This window comes from Actinia tenebrosa, unplaced genomic scaffold (genome assembly GCF_029948245.1).
Source record: "Actinia tenebrosa isolate PJP-AT-01 unplaced genomic scaffold, QUT_ActTen_1.0 PGA_scaffold8__29_contigs__length_14323225, whole genome shotgun sequence".
Classification (NCBI taxonomy): domain Eukaryota; kingdom Metazoa; phylum Cnidaria; class Anthozoa; order Actiniaria; family Actiniidae; genus Actinia; species Actinia tenebrosa.
Window position 1 is genome coordinate 13106644 of NW_028292585.1, and position 6926 is coordinate 13113569.

Below are 6926 nucleotides of genomic sequence, written 5' to 3' on the forward strand. Positions count from 1 at the left end.
GAAGAAAAAAGTAACGTTTCGCTTTTCTCTTCCGTCCTTCCCCTGATGCACCGGGAACTCACTAAATCCTTCCCATCAACCACAGCGTGAGATCAATAAGACAAGAGAAGAAGCGAATGAGTACGAGTCTGGCATAATATGCTAGTATGTTTTGTTATAGTTGATATATGATCACTTCAAGACAATATTAAGTAAGTACTTACAGCGCTTCTCAATCACACGCGTGAAATCGTACAATTTGCCATCGTGACGAAATAGGTTGCGCCGGGTGGACGTCAATCAATGCCGGTTTCCATGACATTCCATAGGTACGTGCCCTTAAAAGCTTTGAGTTTTCCAACATTAATGCTGGGAAATACTTTGATTGGCGTCCACCTATACTCTATTATCACTCGAAAAAATTAGTGACTTGCAGCAAGTGTAGGCTGATTTATTCCGCATTACACTGTTCTGAATATACAAGTTTGGTTGACAAGCAATTGCAAATATACATGTGAGTGTTGAAAAAGTGCACCAGAAGGGCAAAACTTCTTGTGATGCTTGACTTCAAAATCTCGAAAAATGCCATTTTCAATATGCACACTGACAATAGATTGGGAGGATCTCGAGCTCAAGGGATAATGAACCCCTAGAACTTATAATAATAATAAATTATGATTTATATAGCGCTAATATCCCCATGGTTCAACGGCGCTTCACAAAAAGATCTGATAAAACATATTGTAAATATAGCTATATAGTTATTTAGTGTGGTTTAGTGGTGTACATTAAAATCAAAATCTTTATAACAATAATTAGAAACAACTTTATAAATACATACATATTTGACTAGTAGACATTATTTTACATAAAATTATGAATCAATGATTGAAATAACTTTCAACATTAATTGGCTATTATACATAATAATAATCATTATAAAAGTTTGTGAAAAGTAAAAACATAAATATCTGAATAACACTACTAATAAAATGCTTGCTGAAAAAGCCAGGTTTTAACCCTTTGTTTGAACTGTGATATTGAAACAGAGGATCTAATGCTCTGTGGTAGATTGTTCCATAGTTCAGGAGCCGCAGTAGAGAAGACTCTTCTACCATACTGTTTCAGGTTGTAAGATTGCTTTACTTAAAGATGTTGAGATGTTGAGAAATTGATCGTAAGGAACGTGATGGAAAAAAAGGAACCAACAAGTCACATAAGTAGGAAGGAGTTTGATTATGTAAAGCCTTGAAAGTGAGTAGTAGAATCTTAACGACAATATATACGCTGTTCTACAGGTAGCCAGTGCAGGTCATATAAGATGGGAGTAATATGATCTTGTTTTCTTGGAAAGGTAATAAGTCGAGCAGCTGCGTTTTGTACATGTTGCAATTTTTGGAGAGAAGTATTGGGAAGACCATAAAGTAAAGAATTACAGAAGTCAAGTTTCGAAGATACGAGGGCATGGACAAGAGTTTCACATGCATTAAAAATCAACCACACCCTAAATCTATTGTTTGATGTAGGTTCTTAAATTCGGCGGAAAACCCAGATTCTTAAAGCCGGGGGCGGAATTGACATCAACAGGGGAGAGCGAGGCTGAATTATAAACCCGGGATAGGTTTTTAATTACTTTTCCTTATACTTGCCCGATAGAACGCAAGGTATGAAAACAATATTATTTTTATTTCTATCGGAACAATAGAGTGCAAACGCGGATCATGTATTGTACTCTATTTCCAAAAGAACAAAGCAACAGTAATCTATCTCTCTGAATTCATTATAATTTAGTATTTCGTGTTTTGCATCGAAACAATGGAATTTAGGGCTTAGTTGATATTTTAAACCAGTTCAAACGCACGGGCTCGGTTTTGCATTAGAATTCAAGACCTCGGGCCTGCGGCCCTCTGTCTTGAATTCTAATGCAAAACCTCGTCCTAGCGTTTGAACCTTTATTTACGACTCAAGTATTTTCTAATTTTCCAAATATTATGATTATGAAAAATGCAGGCCTTACACACAGAAAGTATCTGATCTTCCAATGACAGAGTCTCATCAAAGATGACACCAATGTTAAGAGCAGATAGCAGATGTAGATCGAGTAATAGTAGTGTTCGAAATTTCAAGAGATACAATGGGTGGTAGAGGACGACGAGGGTTTGATAAAACAAGAATTTCACTTTTGTCCTTATTTAGTTTCAGCTTGTTGCAAGTCATCCATCTATCAATTTCTGAAACACAGGTCTCAATTTGCTGTTTCGCTGTATTGAGCTCAATTGAGGAAGATGTAGAAAATGCGAAATAGATTTGTGTGTCATCAGCATATAGATGAAAGTTAATGTTGCACTTCCGCATAATATCACCAATTGGTGCAGTGTATAAAAGAAATATGGGTCCCAGAATAGAGCCTTGTGGGACACCGCATTCCAGAGGTTGAAGAGAAGATGAGACGCCATCTGTCAATCTCATAAAACTAATAAATACTTTATTTCACTTCACCGGCTGGCTGCTTCGAATGTCGTCATTTGGCTTCTACCATTATTTTGCATCGGGAAAAAGTGAAAACGAAAGAAAAAAATCAACTAAATCAAAAAATTAGAATGCTCCCTCCTATATCTGGAATGAACTTGGTGTTGGTAGGACTTCCAATACTTGCAAACGTTGCTTTAGGTGAGTGCAGTATCGGAATGTTAATTATTAAAGGAAGACTAGTATGCAAATTTTCAGAATTTGAGTTCAACTGAAACTTTACTGAAATAATCTAGATTCTAATTTTTTAAAATGAGCAGAGTTATAATATAAATAGGAAAAAGCTTCCAATATTGAGTGTTTTTATTGAGCAACTTTTTCGACTTCGAAAATTCGATCCAAAATTTGAAGCATATGAAACATCGCGCTTTAGAAACATTACCATTGAATGGATTGTCTTGAAGTTTTCACATACCTATCTCCAAGTATTGCGAATGACCCTGACGAAAAATCAGCATCAAATCTTAAAAACGCATGGAATAAATGCTTTTTTACTAATTGTCGCTGTAAACCTCAAAAATGAGAGTTTTGCTAAAAATCATATTTTCGCCGTTTTCTTCAAAATGGCTCCAAGTTTTTTCTTCAAACTTCCTACATCAATAAACCAGAGCTTTATCTAGATGGTAGTGAAATTTCTACAGCTCGTCCTATCCAAATTTTGGAGAAAAATTTTTTTTAAAGTGAGGTGTACCTAAAGAAAAGCTTGTAGCTTGAATTTTTTTTATGCTAATGAAGAAAAATATCAAAATATCACGCTCAGGAATTTATTCTTTTAGACAATCATGATTCAACGAAACTCTATCATAATTATTTTTTATTACGGTGGCTCATAACTGTCACGGTAAATCAAAATTCTACGGTGGCCCATAAGTGCAACGGCAAAACTTACTTTGCTCACGGCAAAACTTTCTTTGGTCAAGGCAAAACATTGTTTCCTCACGGCAAAACTTTCTTTGGTCACGGCAAAACTTTCTTTGGTCACGGCAAAACTTTCTTTGGTCACGGCAAAACATTCTTTGGTCACGGCAAAACTTTCTTTGGTCACGGCAAAACATTCTTTGGTCAAGGCAAAACATTGTTTCCTCACGGCAAAACTTTCTTTGGTCACGGCAAAACATTCTTTGGTCACGGCAAAACATTCTTTGGTCACGGCAAAACATTCTTTGGTCACGGCAAAACATTGTTTCCTCACGGCAAAACTTTCTTTGGTCAAGGCAAAACATTCTTTGGTCACGGCAAAACATTCTTTGGTCACGGCAAAACATTCTTTGGTCACGGCAAAACATTCTTTGGTCACGGCAAAACATTCTTTGGTCACGGCAAAACATTGTTTGCTCACGGCAAAACTTTCTTTGGTCACGGCAAAACATTCTTTGGTCACGGCAAAACATTGTTTCCTCACGGCAAAACTTTCTTTGGTCACGGCAAAACATTCTTTGGTCAAGGCAAAACATTGTTTCCTCACGGCAAAACATTCTTTGGTCAAGGCAAAACATTCTTTGGTCACGGCAAAACATTGTTTTCTCACGGCAAAACATTCTTTGGTCACGGCAAAACATTCTTTGGTCAAGGCAAAACATTGTTTCCTCACGGCAAAACATTCTTTGGTCACGGCAAAACATTGTTTCCTCACGGCAAAACATTCTTTGGTCACGGCAAAACATTGTTTCCTCACGGCAAAACATTATTTGGACACGGCAAAACATTGTTTCCTCACGGCAAAACATTCTTTGGTCACGGCAAAACATTGTTTCCTCACGACAAAACATTCTTTGGTCACGGCAAAACATTGTTTCCTCACGGCAAAACATTCTTTGGTCACGGCAAAACTTTCTTTTTTCACGGGGAAATATTTTTTTCCCGGAAATTTTTTTTCTGCTTTCACGGCATTATTTTTTTGACACAACAAAGCGGCAAAACTTAATTTCCGCAAAAAAACTTCCATTTCAAAATGCTTTTTATGGATGCGCTATTGGAGCTCAACTCTTTAAACTATCATGCGAGCCTAATTTTTGTTGATTTTTGATCTATTTCACATGGAAAAGGAAGAAACTGCGGGCTTCCTCAAGAGAGCACGTTAAAATTTTGATTGTGTTGGTTTATCGCACGTATTCTAAGATATAGCAGTCGTTCTTTGTAGTTCTTGTTTACGTGCGCGCGCTACACTTCATGGCAGGCGTTCCTTGCTTTAGTCGGGCTAGCGAATTTACTCCGAAAACCGACGAATACCTTGCGAGGAGCGGAGCGACGTGTAAAAAAGGAGAGAAGTGGAACTGTAAACCACGTGACCACATCTTGCCTATTTTTTTCAAAATCTAACTAGACTATTTTTCTTTCGTTTGTTTAGTAATGATCTTTGATGCTAACTATATTTCTCATACTTATTAATAAAACATGAGGAAACCAGCCAATCAATGGGCTATTTTTCATGGGTCACATGACGTTACTTGGAGACTTTGAAATATTTAACATCTTACGGGTGAGCGTATACAGTCCTAAAACCGTAGCTTCAAAAACAAACAAGCTAGCGTTCAATACAAGGGATATTCGTTGCAATTCCTTTGATGAGTATATTTAGAAGAATAAAGACGCCTTGGCTTCTTTTGACTAAGTATATCTAAATTAATTTTAAATTAAATTTTTTAGTGGACGCCACAATGTCGAATTACATCGAGGAATTAAAAGAAAAAAAGATCTTCGGTAAACAAGGAAAAAACCTGAATCTGACTTGGAAATATGAAATCAAGACCTTGCCTCCCCACGGTACCAAAATACTAGAGTTCTTGTTCGGGGAATGGAAGTATCCGGGATATGTATCCAGAAAATGCTTAAAAGTGGATGAGAATGGGAATGTTGAGAAAGCAAAGAATTGTGAGGAGAAGTACGGTTACGAAGGAAATGTTGGAAACAATGGGGTTTACCAGTCCAAAGTGATGCTTTATAACTTGACGAGGAGTGATATGGAGAAGACGTATGGCATTGATATTGAAATGGGGATCTACAGGAGCCCTTTGGAAGATTGGTTTGAGCTACACACATTTGGTAAGTTGTCTTTGTAAAGATTACAAATGTTGGTAAAATGTCATGTTATATCTAAGAAGATAAACTGATGAGTAGCACTGCCCTGCCCTTCCCTGCCCTTCCCTGCCCTTCCCTGCCCTGCCCTGCACACAAATGGCTTCGACATCACTACATACTGTTCGCTGACAACAAACAAACTTTAATGAAATCCAAGCGCTTCAATCAGTCCAATCAAATCTTTCTTCGCAAATCGCAAGGGAGGGGGAGGGGGGGGGGGGGTCAGTTTTGAAATTGGAGAACAATATAATTGCAAAGAACTCGAGGGAAACATAACTAACTAATTTCACGAGGGACCAGACATTAAGTGTTTTGTTATATAGCAATTAAGAAATATTGAGAAGTCAGTTTACGAAATAAGAACTTTATTTAGCAAGCTAAATGCACGAAAACTGACCATGATTTTACAAATACAACTCACATACGGTCTTGTATTTCTCTACCAAAAAGCGAAGAGAGTATAACAACAGCATTTGTAGTCGCTTTTTTCTCATTTTCCGAATCCTTTTTCTCAATAAAAGTCTGTAATTTCCTTGTAGAAACACTGGAAAATCTCCGGTAACAGCAACAAAAAGGCTGGCCACCATTCAGTGGATTATCTTGACCTATCAGCGCGCGAGATTTTCAATTATCACATGTGTAACTTCATTAGCCAATCAGCATCGAGTAATTTTGCCCCGTATATGATAAATACTAAAAAGTATTAAAGTCGACACGAGCCATGTTTAGCACAGTTCAAGTTAGCAGGCAGCAAGACAAGGTATGATTTTCACTTGTATTATTATTTTAGAAATGATTGTATGATTGCATGTATGTACGATTGTCAGTAAGATTAGTTAGCAATTTATTTCATTTGATTTATTATAGTTTTACGATTAATTTTTCGACATCTAAAATGTCTATTCCGATCGATTCGTAAAATAGTCTGGATTATGATTTATATTTTTTTAAATCAACTCTTACGCTACCATCGTGTTCTCCCAACTATCCGCGTGCACCATCAATAGATTTACGCACGACCATTGCTTAAGAATACTTCGAATGTCAACATATATAATAGCGTATGTGTAAAGTTCTGCAATGAATTAACAGATCAAAAACAGTTTCCGTGTTTGATACTCTGATCAAAACACGCGGGATGTTGAGAGATTACGAGAGGAGCGTGGGAAACCACGACGCATAGCGCGATAGATTAAAAATGACGTTAGCGTGTTTTGATACTCTCATCAAACATGGTTTTCGACCAATCATAGCGCGCGTAGTATCCCAAATATTTTATAAAACCTCATATCATAGTTATCCAACGTAGTCATTAGATAATTTTGCTTAGTTCGGTTAAA